The 23047-nt window shown below is 44.6% G+C and overlaps 1 protein-coding gene across 5 annotated transcripts in view; it reads right to left on the minus strand.

Moving 5' to 3' along the window:
- The window catches only part of atosb (atos homolog b), a 47775-nt gene extending 24895 nt beyond the window's left edge, over window positions 1-22880 (minus strand). Inside the window, exons 1-4 of one of the 5 annotated variants that reach the window (XM_008283541.1) lie at window positions 8046-8594; window positions 6120-6405; window positions 1861-2047; window positions 679-892 (exon numbers count right to left, since the gene is read on the minus strand). The gene's annotated coding sequence lies outside the window, so the exon portion shown is untranslated. Of the gene's footprint in view, window positions 1-678; window positions 893-1860; window positions 2048-5936; window positions 6095-6119; window positions 6406-8045; window positions 8595-12991; window positions 13164-22554 lie in introns of those variants that run through there. The other 4 variants (XM_008283540.1, XM_008283542.1, XM_008283536.1 and 1 more) reach the window with 4 other exon arrangements.
- Between the last annotated feature and the right edge of the window lie 167 nt (window positions 22881-23047).

The following is a 23047-nucleotide window of genomic DNA, read 5'->3' on the forward strand; positions in this document are numbered from 1 at the left end:
GAATTACTTCTCGGGACATGTTTTAATAAAGCAATTAATAATGGGAAAAAAAACGACAAAGTATTGAACGTCCTGGATGTGAACACTGATGTCTGTCATTTAGGGTCTAACCAACACTTCTGTTGTTCTTCTCATTCTGTTCACAGATTTTCTGTCTTCTACACACAGCGAAGCATCAACTTACTGCCATAAACAAACAATTTCATTAAGCAATAAAACACATCCATTATAACAGTGTGTCACTTCACTTCTCTCGCTTCTGGTTCATGTAAGATGATGGTGCTCAATTCATCCATTTGTCATTTGAAACATAGAACTATGTTATGAAAAAAAAATGCCAACTTCATTGACAGATCAGGTTGAGGTGCTGCATCCCTTTTAACTGTTTCCTTTAGTGTGATCACAAAGGAATGGCATGCTTCTGATGGCTGGGCTTGACACACTACCTTAAACTTAAAGGCTATGAGGTCATGACTTCACTATGTCACTGTACTATGTGGACAAGTTGCAGACAGTAAACCTTGTTTGCACTGAGAACCAAAGAGGAAACCAGGTACTTCTAAACCACGTGAAACTACAGCATGTGCTTTGCATTAATGAGACACAAAATGCAATTTAGGCAAGACATGAACCAAATCTGTCTGATTGAATAATAGATGTCCAAGATCAACATCTTACCTCTGTGCCCTTCCTTGTCTAATTCTGCCCGTGTGGACAAGCTGTATCTGGCACAACATCTGAAAGCTGTGTCCAAAATGGCCTACTAAAGGAACCCGTCGATCTCCATGGCAGCTGCCACGAAACAACGGCAACATCCCAAGACAGGTAATCAGGAAACAGCGAGGACTCCAGAGGGAGCAGCAGTAAAGGAGGTGGGTTCAAGAGCTAATACCTGAGGGGAGATAAAAAGTGAGCAGTATTGTCAGAGACAAAAACAAATACAAAAAAAATGACTTACATGAATATAGATGTTATAGATGCCATTTAAAATGAGTATTTTCTGTTTAACCCTCTGAACTCCAAACAGCAGTGGTGGGTTTGAAAAGCACGTTGTCTTTACAAAGTCATCAAAATGATGCCGTTTACCAGAGCAGCACAGTGGAAACCATCAGGTCTGGAGCTTTCCAGCAGCCCTTAAAGTAATCATCTGTCATTTAAACTTCATCAAATGTAAGCTTGACATCATACTTCATAAAAATCACTTTATTCTACAGCTGACATTTATAATTTTGCCAAAAAATAAATGTTTTGCTCGAACCAGATTCCATTAAAAAAAAATTCGTGTAACTTGAAAGGCATCAGTGCCTCGGCTACAACCAGCAGTCACACGACAAATATTAGGACCAGTTCAGCTGAACTGGGCTGAACTCCAGGTTGTGTTTACACAGGACAGGACCAAAGTATGGAAAGTAAATAAAAATGTAAACATGTTTAATATGCAGAGTGACATTTTTTAACAGTATTAGTGATATCTGTGAGAACAAAATATTGTCCAGGTTTTAAAGTAAATTTAACTTTTGTTTTGTTTTTTTGATAATTTCTGACACTGTCACTCTCTTATACGGCATAAGAGGCGTTTTTTGAGTTTTCTCTAACTGGCTGTAGTTGTTCTCTTTACATAGAGGAGGTGCAGGACTTTAGATTGCCGTCACAAATGATTAATGTGACAACAGCAGAAAACGTCCAGAAACTGTTTGGGGTTCAGATGCACCAGGACATTTAACTCTCAGCTGCATTCTTGTTTTGTATTTTTAATAAAAGAAGTTAGCTAAGGGAACGACTTTCTGAGCACACCTTAAAGGCACGATGCTCGTTGGTTCAAGAAAGACGCAGTACGGATTGATCAAGGCTGAAACTTACCACAAGGGCGGAGTGTCAGTGGTGCAGGAGGCTCTTGAGTGGAAATGTCTCTGAATCCAAGTTGGTAGTAACTCTATGGGGGCTCCCCCTGTGGTTGGCTGATAGCCAGACACGCCCTCCTTGGTCACCTAGGCATGGTGTGTGGCACGGCCGTGGCATCATGATCGGGTCATTCCACCCAGAATCCCTGAAGAGATGAAGGAGAAGACCGAAACAAATCAGATCAGTGAGTCCCTTTTTTTATTTCGCCACCAACGGTTAAGCTTCAAAGACCGCTGCTGCTACATCACACAGACAGATTGTGACGGACAGACCCGCTGATGTGCGCACACAATTAAGCTAGAACATGTCCTCGTGGCTGTGCATACTTAAAGAGACACAGATGGCAGATAAAGGCACACATACTGATAGGAAATCATTATTTAAGTCTGAACAACCAAAACAACACATCAATCAAATAACAAGTCTCTTGGCAGTTTACCGCACGTAGTCAACAAGTCGACTAACGGAAGATGATATCACTGACATGAACCACGACCAAGACACCACAATTCAAACACAAATCCCCCAACGCTCCGAGTTGGGGATCAGACATGGAGGAGTCACTCGTGGAGCTAACTTGGCACCAAACAGCGCTAGGCCAAGAGAAGCGGGCCGTTTCCCAACCCACTTGGACCAGAATTTGGGAATGTGGGAGGGGGTCGCAGTGAGCTGTCACCGTGGCAACCAGTAGCCCAAGGATAACAGCTCCTTTGTGCTTGGCCACAAAGAGGGAGAAAGAGAAGCTGAGCCAGAGGGAGAGAGAGAGAGAGAGAGGGAGAGGGTAGATGGTGGGGGATGCTGGGGGGCAGGGGGAGACCAGTAAAGATGCTCCTCAAAAAAAAAAACTACAAACAGAACAAAATGGCTGTCCTCCATGAGACGTGTAAAGCCCGGCAAGACATTTCAACACACTGTGATGGATGCCTGAAGCGGGCAAAAGAATCTGAAGTGCTCAGATATTTCATCCAAAGCTTGACATTAAAGAGCGCTAATCTGACTCTGAACATATGGCTGGCACCCATATATCAATAAATAAGAGATAAGTTCTCATTAGGGCCCGCTTTGCTGCAACCAGCTACTTCACTGTTTTGTCATTTCCTTCATGATGAAACAGCAATGACGCACAGTGTGATCTGTCATGAACATGGAAGTGGTGACATCGTCCTATGTAATGTAAGTAACGTGTATTTTGCACCAGACTGAAACTGAGGTGTCATGTATCCACTGCAAGAGATGTTGAATAAAATCCCCAGATTGCTATAAAAAAATGTAATAATCAGACGAGCTGCACTCTGGCTGACCCGCAGCAGGTGACTTTTTTTAAACACTTAGCTTGAAAAATAGTGTTTGTAAGAGCATATATTGAATTTCATGTCTCTCCCAAGACAAATTCCCCATTCAGTCAGGACAATACAGTCTTCAGCTTCAATGAGAAGGAAGAGATCGTCTGTCAAAGATGACACAAGAATAAAAGGGATCCAGACAGACGGACATAAAAGGGGAAACAGCAACAGACTGAACCTCAACCCCCGCCCGTCTTGTCATTTGACTACATGCAACAGCTGATTTAATGGCATATCATCAGGTGATTGTGCCGTCTTAGCGCTGCATATACAAAGAATCACATGAAGATGATGTCGGGAGTGAAGCCTTTGTCACCTGTAATTACTCACATGACATATGGGCCCTATGCAGTCGCACAACGCTGCCTCTGGGAAAACCCGGATTTAGCACAAACACATGAGGGCCTCTCCTGTAATTTACAACATCTTAAAGCAGTGCACACGTGCACATAAAAACTGGACAAGTTTAGATATATCTTTTTAAAATCCGCACCACAGAAGATAACAGATAACACCACCAGCATTCAGAGTCCACATGCCATGGAAATAGCTGCTGCTATATTTACCATATCTGCCATATCACTGCTATGTCTTGTTTTCTTACTGGAGTTAGGCAAATATTAACAAGAGGGAACATGGCAATATCAGTTCTGAAAGCACTTAAGGGTCACATATCGACTGCTGCCACAGCCAGGACATTTGCAAGACAAACACTGTTAGCCTGCTGGTTCCATTATTTTGCTGATGTTTCTTGGGGTGGGAGAGACTCAAGTGGCGAACCAGACCTGCCCTGAGCAAACACGGATTTCTGGTTAATGCCATTACCAAGTCAAATGACCGAAAACAGTCAGCTGCATGACTTACATACGCAAGTTCAATCAACACACTGCAAGGAATCACCTCCTCCTCCTGTTTTGCCACTTGCACACCAGGGCAGACACAGGCAGTGGGGGGGTGAGGAGGGATGAGGGAAGAGTCAGCAGGAGTATTTTTAGTAATTGCCTGTGATAGAGCTCGCTAGGAGCACCCAAAGGCTCTGTGCTAGGTCCCACTAGATTTCTGACCTTATTTTGAACTAGCTGAGCAGGAGGCTGGCAGGGGCAACCAAAGCCCTTTTCAGGCTTCATCCAGTAGCCAGCAGAGGAGGAGAAACTCTCTGGCCTCACCCCAAGAAATGCTTCAGGTTGCTGGGTGTGTGCGTGCCAATTCAGCCTTGAGAACATAGGAACTCTATTCCTGCATCGCTGAACATTGTGGTGGTTTTAATACGCTCACACTCACACCTCCCCCTATGACAATGTTCTCATGTTCACCTCTAATCTACTTGTACAATCTGATCTGTGCAAAATGCACATGAGCTGCACATACCTACTGTGTGCTAATCACACGGGCAAAGCAATGACAAAAAAACCACATGTATACAGACGTACTGCCCACAGTACAGCACATGTCGTCTGATATTTGTGTTTTAGGTTCTCAGTTGGATTTGAAATTAGCAAATCTGTAAGCAGCATATTGACCAAACAGCAACTATTCTTATGAGAACGTACTTTTCTCTGCTTCAGTGGACTCAGCTCCTCCTCATTTCCACTTTAAAAGCCATTATCAGTCATTACCGTTCCCGAAAAAATTAACACCCTTGAAATCGGTCCCACAGTTCACTGACTGACCAGTGTTGACAGTAACTAATGAAGACGTTACGCATCATTGACAGGCCAGGTGCAGTCTCCACAGAACATCTGCAGCGCTGCCGAAAACGCGCCGGCAAATCATCATTCAGGAAGAGACACGGCGAGATTGGAAATGTTAGACAGACAATGGAATGAGAAACACCTGACAGGAACCAGCAGAGGAGACAGAGGATGAGGGGAACGGAGAGAGATTACAGCACAGCCAGAGACCTTGAGAAAAGGTATAAATAGAGCCGGAGCACATAGAACCTCACAGCGTATCAGGGCCAGTCCAGAACGTTCATGGGTACAGAACATGAACGAGCAGTTCTGAGACTGAAGCTGTACAAAGTTGAAACCTTGAACTGACATATTTTTAAAATCCTTCTGAGCAAACTGAGCTGAAAATGGCTCATTGCACCCAGCAAAAAAAACAAAAAAAAAAGCTGCAAAAGGGGTTAAATTTACATGACCGTAGCCAGAAAACAGTCTTAAGCAACATTATGAGACTTAGCATTGCAGCTATAATTAAAGGCTGCAAAACATTTTTGGTTGGAAAGAAACCCGCACACATAACTAATAAATTAAGTCAAGCTAATCCTGTTTTACTCGGTCGGTGGCTGGTTTATTTGCATGCAAAAATGAGGGGAAACTACAATGTGTGCGGGTAAAACAATGGGTAACAATGAGAAGAAAAAAAAAAGGCATAGAAACCCAGAGAGATGAAAAGGAACAATAAGGAAGTGCAATAAAAGTATAGTTTGCATTGGCCAAGGTGCAAATCTGAACCACAGAGGGCAGACTGAGACATGTTTTCAAAAAGATTAAGAAAATGAAATTGAATTGAAAAATGCTGAAAATGATTGTCTTAGCTCAGATACCTTTAACACAGCTTGTCAGGTTTTTTGTTGAAGATCCTCTCTGATCTAGCTTCTAAATGTTTTTGCAAACTAAAGCTGAAAGTTCAGTTGGGCATCTCAACCTAAGCCACAGCATCTAAAACACAAACACTCTTATTTACCGTCTTGTACGAGGGCTTCGGTCAAAGGGTTCAATACCTTTGACGTGACACATGCCTGGTGTGGAACTAAAACATTCTGTTCAGAAAATTGCCTTCAAGGAGGATATTTAGCTGCACAGATGTGTCGAAATACGTGCGCGTCTGCATGCTCGTAGGAATGCGTGACAGTCCACACATAAGTACCATTGTGTGTCAGTGTGCGAGCATCCTTTAGGCCAAACAACGCTGTGGTCATGAGGTCAAAGGCCGGCAGACTTGGGTCAGATCACATATAGCACCTCAGAAGGGTTTAATTTCACCGTCGTGAGAGAGGTGGTGTTTGTGATGACGGCAGAAGACTTTAAAATAATGAGCCGCAGCATAATTCCAGGTTGCTTCCACTGCACGGCCTCGACAGGGCCTATGAAACCGAGACGCTCGTCGGTAACTCGAGTGGCAACTGGAGCATCGACACGCTGAGTAAAAACATCTGCAAAACACACAAAAGCACACTTAAGACCCTGTGGCTCCCTGTAAAACCCTGAAAAGCTGCACATGGGTGGAATAAAACACACTCGGACCCACAAAAGTAGAAAGAAACGTGTCATTAGGGGGCATGCTGACAGCTCTGACCTAGAAACCAGCCTCTCAGGAAAATGTATGGAGGTGACAGGGGCAGAGTTCACAGCCAGCACCTATCCTCAGAAAATAGCCTGACATTTGGCCTGTGTGTATTCATCACAATGCCCAAATGTCGCACGCATGTGTGCGCACACAAAGCGCAGCAGTCAAAGAAGCGCCATCCCTTTCTCTGTTTGAGCAGTCATCAAAAGGGGAAACAACACTTCATTTAATAATACGATAACAGCGGCTTTTTGACTTTTTAAATCCCTCATCAGCAGCAGCAGCAATTGCATAATTCAGATTTTTTATTTTTTTTTAAACTTCATGCTCTTTGACTCCACCTTGAGAAACTATCTAGAGGGAAACAGCTGCTCTGTTTACAGCTGTCTGGATTTAGATTTGCCTGCTGCCTTTTGAGTGTCGTGGTGCTATTCCTTCAGCATAACACAAAGATTTTAATCGTATGACATTTTATCCAGGGATGTTTTAAATCCACAACTTTCCATTTCTTTGTTTGCATTCATTCACTGCGATGCAGAGGAAAGTTTGAATCACAAACTTCAATCCAAACTTTGATAGCTCATTCCTCTAGACAATTAACACTGGCTTTACACATGAGTCACTCAGTTACAAAATTAAGACAAATAAGTTGGCTGATAAGTCATTTAAATGTGTTGCAAAACCAGACAGTGAGACACTGATTCCCCCACGCTGATGTCACGTTTGAATGGGGTTAATTTTCCACCCCGGTTATAGATCTGAAACGATTTATTTTTGATCACTGACATTAGCTGTCATCTTGAATGGGCCCTTTTGTGACGTCCCTCGTCTCCTTGTGTCCTCGGTCCCCCCTTCACACCATAACAGAGGCGTGATAGCATCAGCGTGAAGTTAGCGGCCTCCCAAATGCCCCGATTGTCTCATCAAGTTTTAGCAGGTCTCCGCCCGAGCTACTCCCAGGCCTGCCCTGTGCCTGGAGGCTGATAAACACGCTCATGTGTGCATTCTCAAACGCAGAAACTTGCTAGGTGTTCCTTTTAACAATTGGCTGTTGATTAGATTACGGGAGCCCCTGTCCGCAAGGGGATGGAATAACAGCTGACTGTGAGAGCAAGTGTTAAACCAGGACGAGGAAGACAGGAAGTGGCAAAGATAGACAGAAAGTGACAAGAGAAAAAAAAAAGAAGTTGATTGGAAGTGATGAACCCCTGAGCAGGAGAGACGGCGTTCACGGGGGCCGGGGAGTCACGGCGGTCTAAACTAAGCTGGCTCAGTGACATAGTTGCTGAGAATGCTGTTTGACACAGGGTCCCTTTCTGTCTCTCCCTCCCCTCCCTCTGTCCGTCCGTCCGTCTGTATGTTTGCCTGCATATCTGTCCGTCCGCCTTTCATGTGGCCATTTTAGGAGACGTTGAGTCATCCGAGCCCAGCTGACAATATGACAGCAATCAACAGGAGCAACATTAGCGCACTTGACTTGACAGCGTTAGAACTCGTCACACTCACCCTCTGAGAGAGATGGGGTCTATCTCGTTGTGTCACTCTCCCCCTTCCTTCCTTCCTTGCTTCCTTCCTCTATTTCGTCTGGTGTCTCTCTCTCTCTCTCTCTCTGTCCTCCTCTGTTGTTTCTGCTTCCACTGGGTCAGGCTGCCTTCTCTCCTCAGTTTGTTGTCTCTCTCTTTGCTTCCTTCCTCTTGAATAAGTAGTGTTGAGAAAGACAAGTTGCTCTGCCTCCCTCTGCTTGTTTTGTCAGGATGTCCAACAGCCTGCACTGCTGCTCTCTCTCTCTCTCTCTCTCTCTCTGGTGTTCTTCCTGCCTACCTCTCTCCACCCTCGGTCGCACACATACACAAATCAAAAACCCATCAACAACTCTCTTGCCCCGTTGCCTCCCTCTCCTTTTCTCTCTCGAGCCCCCCGCCCCTTCCCACTTTCTTCCGTTCTCTCATTTGCACACCTCCAAAGTGCCTCGAACACAAAAGCACACTTTACATGCTAGAGTTCCCTCTCTCCTGCCATTCCTCCTCTTCCTCACCCTCTCCTCTCCTCTCAGGCTCCTCCTTTCAAACGCTTTCTCTCTCTCTCTCTCGCTATATCCTACCCTCCCTCCCTCTCTCTCTCTTGGTGTGTGTGTGTTTTCTCTCTGTTGGTTTCCTCTCAGCTGATAGAGCCAGGCGTGCTTTGCTCACTCAGCAGTGAAGGCATACAGGGGGAAATAAAGGAGAGCCAGAGAGAAGGGGAGGGGGGGTTGCAGATGCTGCCGACTGATTGGCTAGAGAAAAGGGGGGTCAGCTGTAGTGGCTGAGGTCCTGATTGGCTGGAGGGAAGGAGTGAAAGGTGGAGGAGGAGGTGAGGGGAGCCAAGAGCCCGCCCACCTGCTCCTGCTTGGCCTTGTTCTGCACAAGTAAAGAGCACTTTCACCAAAAAGTGTGTGCGTTGCCAGCGTTGAGTTGTGTTTATCTCTTCCCACAGTGCACATGTGTAGCCGTGTGGCGCCTCGGAGAATAAAAAAGGTGCAAACGTCTGTGCAGTTCCCCCTTTTTCTTTGCTGTCATTCTCTCACACACACACTCGGCGTGAAACGTACACGGCGCCTATAGCCTGCACAAGCACAAAAGCACAAGGCTTATCTGCGGCACAGATACAGAATGAAGTGCATGTGAAAAAGTTTATCAGTTAAGTACCAGGAGCAGCCGTCAGTGTGTGTGTGTGTGTGTGTGTGTGTGTGTGTGTGTTTTGGCATCCGCGAGCCAATAAAGAACAGCATGTTGACTACACAAGACCTATTTCAAACACGGCGGTGTGGTTAAAGTACACACAGCTCAGGCGAGTGAATCACAAACTCGTATGTGCCGTCTCGCCTTGCGTTCAGGCGCTGGGTGGGGATTGCACAAGTTAAAACGTCGTGCACAAAACATTCTTGGAGCTGTCAAGAACACATATTTAACGCATATTTAGCACGCTGCTCTGCCCGAGCCCTCGTGTTAGAGGCGCCGCAAACACGCACCTGCCAGGTCGGGCTTTATTTTTTAACACAGGAAGCCGAGGTTGGCTCGTTATCAGATGCGTGCTGGTCGAGACACGTGAGACGAACCCATTGACAGATCATTGTCTCGTTATGTTTTAGTCACTGTCTGTCACCGTCTTTCTGCGACTCCTGATCTATGTCTGCCTCCTGCTCAGTTTCCATCTGTGACTCTCTGCGTGTGTTTCCAAAACAAGATGGAAAATTTATTTTTGCCAGTTGCTGCTGAGCTGCTATGTTATCTCTGTTACACAGAAGGATGGAGGGGGGACGAGTGAGAGTTTTGTAGAGTTTCTCCTTCGATAAAAATGAAAGGTCATGTGGTTAAGTGACTATAAAGCTCTCGAAAAAGTTATAATTTAATGATTAGAAAAAGCTATGCAGACAATAACAACACAATATGCAGGATTTAAAGTTATCTGCAGCCACCAGACTGAATGCTGGTGAATACCAACCTGCCCTCCACCAGCCCAACTGGATGGTGAGCATTCCAGTTATGAACCAAGTGATCAATAAAATGTTGCCTAATAGCACCAAATATTCATTATAATTTAGCTCAGCATGGGGCTTTGACGGTGCTTATTTCATGCAGCCACCAGTCCAAACCCCCAAAACATTCAATTAACTACTTTATAAATCTTAACATTTTGCAGCCAATGTTTGTATTTTTTGCTTAAGTGATGAATTAAATATTAAAGTAGTTGCTTGGTTACCTTTCTGCAATCAGCTAATTGATTAACGGACTCTGCATGTGCTCCATACACTCATGTGGACACAGGAAGCACTGACATGTGTGGAAGGACCTTGCACTTGTTTTTATTGAGTGTGTGCGAACGGTACAAGTGAGCAGAGAGGAGGATTGAAAAACAAGACACGTCTTCAGCTACGTACCTCCAAATATAGAGATGTGGGGAAAGGGGAGAGCGGGGAGGGGAGGGCGGTGGAAGGTGGAGGAGGAACCAAGAGAGACAGCAAAATAAAGTGACAGATGAGGATTGAAATGGGGCAAGGTTTCTGTTGTCAAACAGGCTCAGCTGCTCCCTTTGACAGCAAAGCTCGCAAGAAAAGCATCAGTCATGGTCCTCAGCAGTGTTGCACGTACTTTAACGTGCTTGTGAACACATAAATACACACACTCGTGCACCTCGTTTTCCCTTTAAGAGCCTGTGTTGGTTTCCATATTTGGAAAAAAGGGGGCGTGTCCTATCTGTGAGGACCCTCCCCCATTCAAGGGCACTCGGAGTGCAGCCGAAGAGAAAGATGCATTGAAAACACACATTCACTCGCATTCCATCAAACACTCAGATGCACTGATGCAACCCTGACACGAGCACATACCAGCGCCTGTTTTGATGTCTGTATGACAACTCCGGGGTTTTCAGCCTCGGCATGTGAAACGCTGTCTAACACATGTCTTGTTTTTCTAGGCCTCTCAAAGTGACACCAGCTGTGTTTTGGGGGGGGGGTGGGGGGGTTTACCCGTCAGCCCAAAACAATCGCAGCCTTCAAAACGCTGAAGAGCTTCAGTTTGACTCAACCGACCCAAAACCTCCTTGACAAAATCGGTTAGTCGCAGTTTTAAATAACCAGCTTGAAATATGGACAACAAGGTGCGAGGCAGCTCCTGTCTGGGGAGGGGGCAGAACAAAAGGAGGAGGAGAGGCTGAGGAAGGAAAGGAAAGGAAAGTGTGTGTTTAAATTAAAGAGGCATGGCCGCTGTGTGTTGGCATCTGTGTCTACTGGCAAGTGTGCACAAATGTGTATCGTGTGTTTTTGTTTCAGTGTGTTTACGAGGTGCATATCTGACGTGAACATCAGGAACGCTCCATTACACCCACAGCTAGTATCTACAAAGAAATTACAAACAATAGTACGAAGCTGACTTTTTCAAATCCATTTAAATTTTGTGATGCAGTCTACCGTAAAGTTTAAGTCAGTTCGTATCCTTAACAAGGTAGAATTATTGGTATCTTAATGAGGTGCCCTTATTTTTCTGTCCTGTCTGTTTTACTGCTTTTCTTCCACCAAAACAGGAACTGTGAAAAAGATTCTAAACCCACTAACATTATCTCACACCCAGATTTCACCCTCATTGCATAGAAAGCTCATGCAGGTTGTTTCCTACCCAGAGTGTGGTTTCTTTGTATTTACATTTCTCATCTGGTGAGATGAACTCTCCCTCGAAGGGGATGTTTGACCAGCTGTGTGTTAATAAATAAGCTCCCTGAGCTGAGCATAAGCATTTTGCTTGACTGCCTGGGGGAACCTGTGACTGCATGTGTGCACATTTGTACTTTGTTCATTTTGTCATCTAAGCAAACTAGCTGGATCTATTTGACCAATAAAAACAGATTGGTGGGATTGTACAATTCTATGCTTAACTTAGTAGGTGTGAAGCGATACGATGGCGTCTAGACAGACAGACTTGACATTCAAGGTTAAATAAAATAGCAGCTTGCAGTGCAAACAGAAGCAAATGCGTAAATGCGGAGCTATGCAGGAGTGTTCAATGACTCTGATTCAGCCACTCAAAAGAAGATCAGACTGAAGGCAGAGACTCCACAACAACAAAGAGCTGAAGGTGATGAAGAGAGTTCACCAGGGAAGACACCACAACTTCATATTTACATAAACCGACTGAATTAAAGATGAGAGCTGGCACGTTAATGCAGAATCAAGTATGGTGTATTTAAAGCACAGAGCAAAGAAAAAACTGTCTAAATTACTACTGGACTGCAGATATACACTCACCAGCCATTTTATTAGGTACACCTGTGAAATCCAATGCAATCCAAAATAACAGCTCTGCTATGAACCTACTGTTACATAGCTCTTTTGTAAAATGAACATTTTCGGTTTTGCTGATGTAAAAAATAAAAGGCGATCATTCTACTTTAAGGTCATTTTTTAAATGTGTGCTTATGGACTGGACTATTAGATATATTAGAATCACTTCTAAATGTAATGCAGTCCGGTACAGCACCACCACACATAAATACGGCAGAATCAGAACGCTTTTGTCAACACAAACTCAAAGTGTTTGTTTGAAAAAGTCAGTTCAGCTGTGTGAAAGCAGAATTTGTGACGGGGCAGTTGCATCGGCTTGCATCAGATTGCACAGGCTGGTGAAGGGTGTAAACCTACTGTATATAGAGTATTACACTTCAGCAAATAGACGCCGAAACACATTCCTAAACTAACTTCTGTTTATCAAATACGTCTCTGCATCCAGTTCTGCAATCACGTATACTAGTCATTTTTTTTTAATCCAATATACAGCAGCACTGTGAGATGATTTGATTCTGCAAGTGTGGAAACTTTCCCTTCTAATGGGACGCTATGAATACATTTCCTCACATAGATAATTAAAGTTCGACACCAATCCATCCATACGAGTTAACCATTATTTTCCGATGCGTATATTTACCCGGCGATCTCCATCTTCCCCCTCATGACATCTAAGCATTACTGTTACTGTTCCCTGATCTAATATTTAATCCTTGTGCTGACAGTAGTGGGAGTCTTCTCTGTGATTCTCATCTGGTCAGGAGGGTGTAGACAACTCAGTAGTTTGCTCACTTTTGCTGAGTGAAGAAGAGAAGGAGTTGGGATTGATATGCACAAGAAGACAGGCGAGGAGCAGAGTGCAATGGGAAGAAATGAAACTGCAGAGATGGGGAGGAGTGTGGCACCCTGAGTCTTGGTGACAGGCTGGGCCAGCTCAGCGGATGGAATGTTCCAGAGAAATATGTTGCCTATTCATGGAAGACAGGAAATAAAGCTCTCTCTCTCTCTCCCCACCTCTCCTCTTTTCGCCCCTGTCCTCAATCCTTCACTCCAAATTCAGCTGCATGTCTTCTTTTTTTTTCACCTCTCTCTCACTCTTCACCTCACTCTCCATGTCTGTTTTTTTTTTTCCTCCCATCCCCTGTTCTGGCCTTTGGGTGCTTCTTTCTGCCCATCGTCTTTCAGTTTAAATCAATTCCCTTTTTCCCTTTCATGCTTGGGAAACTCGCACAGCATGATGGTGTTGCACCGCTCTGACTGGTAGCGGCTGAATGTAGCCCAGCCTGCCATCTGGGTAGTGAAAGGAGAACAAAAACAGCACTTTTTTTTTTTTTCTTTTGCTGTGCAGTGCACTAATACCTAACCGGTATACTGTCACTATATAACCAGCTAATCTGACTAATGATTGGCGATGAGCCAAAGTGGATAGTGGAGAGGATTATGATAGCAGTTGGACCTCATTCACGCCCACATTTGTGGGAAGTGTGTGAGCAACAGTAGAATGGGAGAAAAATGAGGAGCCAAAGCACAACAATCTCACAGTGGCCTTCAGGAAAAGTGCAAAACTAAATTAAACTGCATACGTGAACGCCTGTAGACGCACACACACAGAGCGTCTTATCCACTTTGGCAGAGGGGGGTTGTTTCAGAGTAAAGGGCGAAAAGGTCTGGCTAGGGTTAATCCTGAGATCAATCGAACACACACACACACGGGCGCGCACACACACACACACACACACACACACGGTTGTTAAGCAGTGGTTTATAATGAAAAGCCACAAGAGTTGCTTCTCTGAGTTTCAAGCCAGAGTGCAGGACTTCACATATAAATTAACATCCTTTACTCTCACGTCCTTACCAGATATGTTACGCACAATGCTGATTAAGTTTATCTCCTGTATTTTACAGTATGTCAGAGTTTTACATCCGCTTTTTGTTCCTGCTGATGCACCAGCAGCGACGTGTTCAGCGATGATTACCAGAGATATAAAGGGGAGCGACACTAGTCACAGAGATGAAGCAGGCTACAGGCAGACAAACAAAACAAAAAAGTGCCTGATGCTCCAAATAAAAAATAAATTTGCCGTTCAGAGGAGGGATCGAGGTCTAGAAAAGGAAGCGATCGACGTTAGTGGAGTTACACTCACTGTCAGCAGGGGAAGATGAAAGATTTCCGCACTGCAGGTTTAAGACCTAAGATGAAGCGTTGTCCTATACTAACGTGCAACTAGACACTAAACAAGCAACCTACATAAGCTAGACCCGAGTCCAATCTGCATTTTCATCCCTTTGTATGAATGTTATCAATGTCTTGAATAACAAGCAAAACATCCTGACTGCTGCATGAACACATTTTCAAAACAAAGCAGTAGAAAAAAAGTGCAATTTGAAGGGTAGAACTGGCCTAGCTATGCTAATACTTGCTAACTGCTATGAGTGCAATAAAAGAACAAGTCAGGACATTACCAGTGTCATCACATCATCACCAGGGGTAGACGCGTCCATCTACTGGATGGATACGTGTTGAGACACTTCATAGGATAAGTGGAAAAATCTGACCTACTTTAAAGATTTACCAAAATCTTAAAATGGACACTTTGAGAACCAAGTCACAATATCTGTTTCCAGTAACTGCCATTGGATATTTCAGTTTGAACCACAGTGGTGGACCAACTAACGAGCATTCCCATCCCTGGAGTCATCCTGCCAGCAGGGCTAAAGAGAGACTCTAGTTTAGGAAGCTCAACATACTTCATACTCTAATTACTTCATCGTCTTCCTCCGACCTCTACAGTCAGTGCACCTGAGACAACAAGTGATTATATTCATTATGATCCTCCCGAGATCATTATGTAAATCGCCACCAGCATGATGTTCCCCTTTATGTCACCTAAACACCGTCTCTTAGCTTAACCTTGATGGTACAAATGATTCTCACACACTGTGGGGCTGGTCTTGTGAAGCAGCTTGACACTGGACCTCCACCATACAGGAGCAACTCAGAGTCTGTTCAGCTCCTGGCCGGCCGGACCTTTCCTGCATGTCATTGCTTTTGCTCTCTTTCCCTGCATCTCTCTGCTGCAGCCCAACTCGTGCTTGCCGTCTCTGCGTTGCATCAGGCCGCAAACCAATCTGATCCTGCCAAGGACTCCAGATCACTGCAGTTTGGACCAAAAAAAGAAAAGCTGTTCCCTGGCTCTGATGAGACGCACCGAACCAGCCAGGCGCGCACACACACACACACACACGCACACACACACAAAACATTTATACTATAACACACTACAGCGCCACAGTTGTTAGCAAACAAATGAAGACGCAGAAATGCTCCAGCGATACACAAACTGCTTCAGGGGTCCGTTAGTTTCTGTGTTTCACAAACAGACACAAATGCACATGTAGAGCCTTTGCACTCGCTCTATGAAGCGTTTGTGTGCGCCACAGCTTTAAAACTCTTTGGAAGGACATGAAACGTACGAATGCTTTCAAGACAGCAGGAAATCCTTCATTGTGCGCGTTCATTTAATGTTAGGAAAGAACCTGACTGCGCTACCGACTGTCAACAAACTGTTTCAACCGATTACGACAGACTGTAAACATCAGCGCATACAGAAAAATGGCTTCCTGTCCACTTCGGATCACTACCTGAAGGTCATTAATGTTGTTTCTCAACCTGAGCATTTTTCATTCTGTATAAAAGTCCATTTAAGTGACAAATGGTGCATGCAAAGACCCGGTCCTGTCAGAGACGCGCCGCATTCGCAAGATGGAGAGATGGGAATATAAGCAGCGTGGAGAGATGGAGGGATTTGATACTCGGCGAGAGGAACGAAACAAATGACAACATGCGGGAGGGCAACGGACAGAGGGAACAAGGCAAGGACGAGAGGGAGAGGGGCAGAGAGCGAACAGGTCTTAGCTTGATAAGCTCTGTGTTGACCTATATAATGCACCGAGATATATCTGCCTTCCAACATCTACTCGTTAATTCTGGGCCTTGCATGGAGGTCATATCAGCAGCCTACACCACGTTACACTCAGATGTTTTATTCAACGCTGCTTGCAAAGAATGCATTCAAATTATGCAGGGGTAATTACTGGATGTTGTGCATTCATTGTTGCGTTCGAATTTTTTCTTAATTAGAAATAAGCAAGCGTTTCTTGGTCTGAAAAAGTCAGGGTTGTTTTTTTTTTAGCCGGCATTGAAAGACGGGCTGCTGTCCTCCACTGTGAAGCCAGAACAGCGAGGAGCCTTGACTGAGATGAATGAACACAGGGTCCTCTGAGTAATGGTGTGGCTAAACATCCAGATGCAGAAGAGTGCAGCGATGTTTGACGAGTGGCTCGGAGGTAGAAAAAAAAAGCAATTTTCCACACTCATCTGTAGATTGACACCAGAGTTTCTTAACTGGTCGTCGGCAGCAGCAACAAAGAGCTATCGTAGTAAATGAAGGAGTGGTGCCGGAAAACTGTAGGTTTAACACCAAGGTCTGATGATGGACGTGGGCGCACCAGGAAGGAGGAGCTGCAGCAGTCCAGGAGTGACGAGGACCTAGATGAGCGCCCCGGCCACCTCCTTGGGGGAAGAGGTGGCAAATCCTCTTGATGTTGTAAAGGAGAGACGACAGGTTGACACACGGCTGCAGTGTTTGCAGAGGATAACAGTTCGTCAACCACTGTCATTCCCAGGCCCCTTATCATCCAGGCTGGCACCACCACGGTGTTGTCAGTGGTGATGGACAGGTCTCGGTGAGGGGGCCCTGGAGGAACAGAAGCTCAGGCTTGTTGGGGTTGAGTTTTACATGGTGGCTTGACAGTCACTCTGAGGTGTCAGCCAGGCGAGCAGCAGGCCATATATACCGCCATACAAAGGCTGCAGCCACTTTACATGATGCAGTACCACCAGGGAGGCGTCTGACTGGTCCTAAAGTCATTCTGCAGTCATAAAGAACAATCAGCAATGACGAGCAAAAACACAAAGCGTTCTGCAGCAGATGGTGTGGCCTTCACAGAGCCTTGATCCCAACAGTGTGTCTGGGTTTGCAAAAAAAAAGATGTAAGACCTCTTGAATCCACATTAGAACGTTGGCAAGAGGCTTTGAACAAACTGCCAAGTACCTTACAAATCTGTTTTTATTCTATTTACTGTGCTTTTCATGAAGTTAATGGGCAAATAAAAATCACCTATTACTTTACTTTTAGCGTCTGAAACTTTGGCACAGGGCTGCACATAGAATTATATGGAGTCTGCGTACGTGCAGGCTAAGTTTTTCATTAGGCTCGAGATCGAAACTCAACCCACTCATGAGGCAACCACCACTGAAACTGAGACATCCTTTTATATCAGCAACACCCAGGAGGTTGTTCTGTATTCATACCCACATTTAATTATAAATACGAAGGCCCTGCAACGTTACTACAAACATACACATTATAAATAACACATGTCAAACTTCTTCAGGGTAGTTAGGTTAAAAAAAAACACAATGACAAAGAATATCAATCCACAGTCAATGCAGAAAACAACAGCGTATGTTTAGCTTCAATAAAGTGTTTCAGTTTACTCTACCAACTGTTTAATTTTCCAGCATAAATCTTTTTGTCCCTGTTGAGGCTCTACACCTACCTTTTCTATCAATAATTTTTCACAATAGTCAAGTCATAATTTAGTCTTGAATACGTGTGATATCTTGGAAAACTGCTTCTCGGAGTCTAAATGGATGTTTTCCAATAAGTCTAAACCTACAGATATTAGATTTAAGGCTAAATGCGTGACTTTTACATATAAATGAGCGTCTCTTGCATTCCTGCTCTCGCCAAACAAGTTCTCACAATGTTGATTAAGCTCCAGATAAAACAGAAACTTCCTAAGAAAAATCGTGTTCTATAAACAAAAGCGATCAACGGCAAGGACAAACCCGGTAGGCGTACGTCAGAAGCACTTTTCGACAGCGTTTGTGTAATTACTCTCACAGCTTGAAGGAGACTAAAGGTCTGCGCTGCAGGTTTAAGATCACGTTAAAGGACGAGAAGCTGCAAATCCTCCCTTTTGAGAAACCCGACGCATAAATTTGGACCACGGCAAACAATCATTTTTCATTTTTGGGTAATTTGGCACTAATTTTCCCAAATAAAAGGTTGGTTAATTGACAACTGACTGCAATAGCTGCGTATAACTCAAGGTGGTGACCCGCTCTCCAACACTTCAGTTTGATATTGAACAGAATAAACAATAGAGAAGCTGGAATTAAGGAATTTTTGGTATAATTTTCAACAAAACCACAAACTCCAGCCTCTAAAACTATCATACGGTTGTATAAACACTTCTCTGAGACAGTTATAGCTACTTATGTTAGCTTATGCTAGCTGTGTACCTAATACAAGTAAGATCCAGTAAGTTTTTGTTTCAGCTCTGCAGCAAATGTTTAGAAGTTCTGCTCGACATGTCCGAGTACAAGCACTGCCAGCAGAGCGGGACAGCCGCAGATAAAACCGCACAGAACCGGGTATCACAGCGCTTTGCTTCTCAGGGTGTAATGTCAGACCGTGTTGATTTATTCAGCAGGTGGTACTGTCGCCCTGCCATCCTCCCCTCTGTCTGGACTGCTGTTGTCAGCTGGCTTTGAATGAAGGTGAGCAGGTTCCTACTATAGATGGAGCCGCTGCACATGCCGAGCTAAGACGGAGGACTTCCATATCGTCTCTTACAGCAACGTGATGCTCGTTGCCTCCCGTTAGTTTGAACATAAGTAGTGCAATTTTCAGATTGTGACATCTATTGTACTCTATATTTGTATTCTGCTAGTTTTCTACTCTGTGGCACATCAACTGGGCAATAGTGAAGTATGATTTCATTAAGTTGTTGTTGTGGCTCTCTCTTTCCTTTTCCACTTATTATTCTTAGTCCCACAATTTAGGCAACTCCAGCATCTAACATTTTAGGCTGAACCGCTCAGATCAAACCCATTATAATGAATCAAATCCCTTTAAAAACCCTGCATCGTTATCACATTGCTGTGCAAGTTGCTGAAACAATCTCCCAAAGCTCACTCACTCTCAGCATCCTCGGATTCATCGGCATTCACTTCACTGCCCTGTAAGTAGGTTAATCTACTAACCAACAGTAAGACAGAGCGAGGAGTGACAAACACAGAAACACTGCATGTTTATAAGAGGACTAACTACTTCTTCTTATTGACAGAATGTTAAGTGGACTACCTGACCTTTATTGGTAAGCCTGAAGCTAGGTTTAGTTCATCTGTGTGCAAGTGAGCAGAGGTGACAGTGAGGACTTCAGGGTCAGAGTGACACTTGTCAAAGCTGTGCACGTGCTATTTCAGGAGCTCAGCAATAAGCTGATATTAGAAAAGCACTACTGTATATAACACGTTTTTGAAAAATGGAATTCCTATAAGGTCTTTATCTCCTTCAAACAGGAGAGGACAATCGGAACAATCTCTTCGTTCTGCAGCGTGAGGACATTTGGTTATCATTAAGGTGAAAATGATGCAGGCACAGTTTGCGTTGCCCTCTGACCTGTCCTCTTGTTAATTTTATCTTTGATCTCAGCCTGCCTCAGCTCTGTGTCCTTGGGCTGAATGAGGGATCCTCGAGCGGAGAGCATCCCTCCGATAGGCCCGGTCTTTCTCAAACCCGGGCTGGGAGCCCTGAGGGGGTCATAAGATAATGTACTGAATGTGAAAAACAGTCACGCCACGTACCGGCTTCCGTCGTTGTGATTAATGTGTTAATGTTAACAACATGTGTACAATTTTCTGTCCTGAGCTTCCACAGAAAATGGCTCAAGGAGAAGGTCATTTCGTTCTGTCACCATGTACCGCTCAGTACAGGACACAGGGGTCATTACGACACGACGCCTTTATGTTTCTGCACCGTCGGCAGATGGACAAGGTTCATACTGACGTATAGAAAGAGAAGCTACAAGGGGAGGTAGTATTTCTATATCTTAAATCCACAGAGACGTTGTTCCTGTCAGTTGACCAGTGTGTAATGTTTCTTGGTGACGGCTTCAGGCTACGTATGTATGCATTCACTGTATTTGTCAGGTCCCTTTCTGTGCACTTAAAGCTCACCCTGTAAAGAGTTCTATATTCAAGAGAGGTAATTTAGTGCTCATAAGGATGGGAGTACAATGCGCACACACACACTCGCTCACTATACACATTAGAGATCAATATAGCCCCAGAGCAGTGTTGAGTACTGGATCTAACCCACATAATCATCTGTAATCTCTGACATCAAATCCTGCAGAGACACATTGGAGGGCTGACAACAAGCCATCATCAGCTCAAAGCATTTAATAGCCATCCCCACTTTGCACACACACATACAAAGTATTGCCAGGTATAAATGCATTAAAAAAAAAAAAGAAGAAGAAATGCAACCATAGACTGTCATCACCCAGTAAGCGTCACATACAAAAGGGTGGTACACAGGGGACCACAGGACGAATGATGTCCCTTCACTCAGAATGTCACAGGTAATCTGCTGAACTCCACATGAATAAAACAGTGTGCTGTAGCTGAACTGCAGGCAAGTCACAGTAACAGAAGCCAGTTGCAGGTTAATGTTTGAAAGAGGCGGTAACGTCGTTAGTCTGGATCTAATCTACTCAGACATTGAAGACAAACTGAGCTCTTACAGCATTAAAACCCTCACGTTAGGGACATAATGCAGTCATCCCCGAAGCAGTCTAACTAGATACTGGTGGTTCCATGTATTACCATGAGAAAACACGCAGCCACTCATGACCACATTCCTGCTTAACTCAATGTACTCAGCTGGGCGGCAGGTAGAGAAGCATCAGATATATTTCTATGAAGCTGAATGTATTGTTACAGGCAAAGAGATCAGTCACTGCTGGGGTTTCCTGGAGTTGTTTTCCTTTCATGCTAAAAGTGTCCCACACTCATCCTTGTGGAGTTTTTGATCCCTGCCTGCCTTCGTTTCCTTTAGATGTGAGAGGATTCTCTAAGTTTCTCTGTCACACGTGAGGAGACTAACAAATTATTTCTTCCCTTTTAATTCCCCCGTGCGTTTCAGCACTTGGGAACTTTGGGAACAAAAAAACATTTTGTGCATGGGACAAGCCCAGACCCAGGCCTGCTTAACAACATGCACCTCTCCTTCAGGGTTGGTTACAGCAAAGATCTGCATGACGTCACACTCAGCTGAGGACAAAGCCCACTGCTTTCTCCCAGACAGAGAGGTGGGGGGTGGCTGTCAGAGCAACGCATGGACAAGCAGGGGATGGAGAGAGAGAAACGAGTTGCAGATAGATTTGCTGTTGCAATGTGTGCATACATACGTGTGAATTTAAATACATGCGAGACATCTGGTAGGTTCCCATGTGCACGTGTGCTGTATGGGTGATGCAGTGTGAGACTGCATACACGTGTGACTAATGTGGATGTCAATGCCATCATGCCCTGCTTGTCAGGACAATGGGAGTGCAGGGCATTGCAGATGAGGATACTAACACTGTATTAACAGACTGACAATCTCTAGATTTTTGCATGCATCTCAACAAGGGTTCTGTGCCAACATCAAGGTTCTCCTCACTGCATAATGCAACTCCCAAGTGCCAACCAAAGGAACAATACACCCACTGCACTCAGTCCTCTCCTCTCTCCTGTAAGCTTTACAGTGATCACCATCATTCCACCCGCTGAGCTACAGTCATAATCTCACAGATATATGCCACTGCTGGCTGATCCTTCCTCCTTGCGTAGCCCACATATGCACAGTCCCAGGAGGGCATGAGTGTGCAGTTGTACCAAAATGAAGCATCCACACATGCATTTTGATCGCACAAGCGCACACAGACAGACGTGATGGTGATTGATGTATTGGGGTTTCTGTCAAGCACCGCAGACTGCATGCACACACATAAAGCAAAGTGTGAGGAAGGCAGACAAAGCAGGGGAACGCCCCCTACACCCTGCAAGCTACTGTCAGGCAGGTCATCAGCTGGCTTAGGCTGGATTCCACTCATGCTTCAGCCACATTCATAATTAAGAAAACGATGCCTGTAACCACCTGCATGTGGATAGTGCGAAGATTTAGAATGGATCGAAATCACTAGTTCAATAATCTGAACCTTTGTTTGATTTCCACACAGCCACATATACAAGTTCACACAAAGCAGCAGATTAAAAGCCGATGATATTAAAGGCCACTCACCTCAGTGTAAAAAAAAAAAGAAAGAAAAAAAAAAGGTGGACTCCGGGAGTCTGAAGTGACGCCTCTCTGTCGTCTGGGAGTTTGGCCTTTTTGTTATCTCTCTGCCGTGTGAAGTGATGCGTTGTCGGTGTCCAGGTAGCTAACGTTCAAAAGATTCGAAGCTAAAACTGGCTAGCCACATATAGCTAGCTGTGCATCTGATGAAACACTCGGTCAATTTCAGTCTCGTCCTCCCACTCTGTCCTGCCACATAGCTCGCTTGTCGGCTGACTAAGCTACGTCCCCTTCCTCTCCCTCTCTCTCTCTCTCTCTGTCTTTTTTTGTGCTCGCAGCTGTTTTCGTTGTCTCAACCTTTTGCCTGAAATTCCTCCTCTGTCTCTTTAAACGACAGCGTTTCCGGGGTTTGCTGGAGTATATATAGAAGGCGGGGCTTCGCGACCAGCTGAGCGCCTGTCATTTAAGCGATTGGCCGCTTGGATTCCGCTCAACCAAC

The sequence above is a fragment of the Stegastes partitus genome, unplaced genomic scaffold, assembly GCF_000690725.1.
Source record: "Stegastes partitus isolate 25-593 unplaced genomic scaffold, Stegastes_partitus-1.0.2 Scaffold317, whole genome shotgun sequence".
Classification (NCBI taxonomy): Eukaryota; Metazoa; Chordata; class Actinopteri; family Pomacentridae; genus Stegastes; species Stegastes partitus.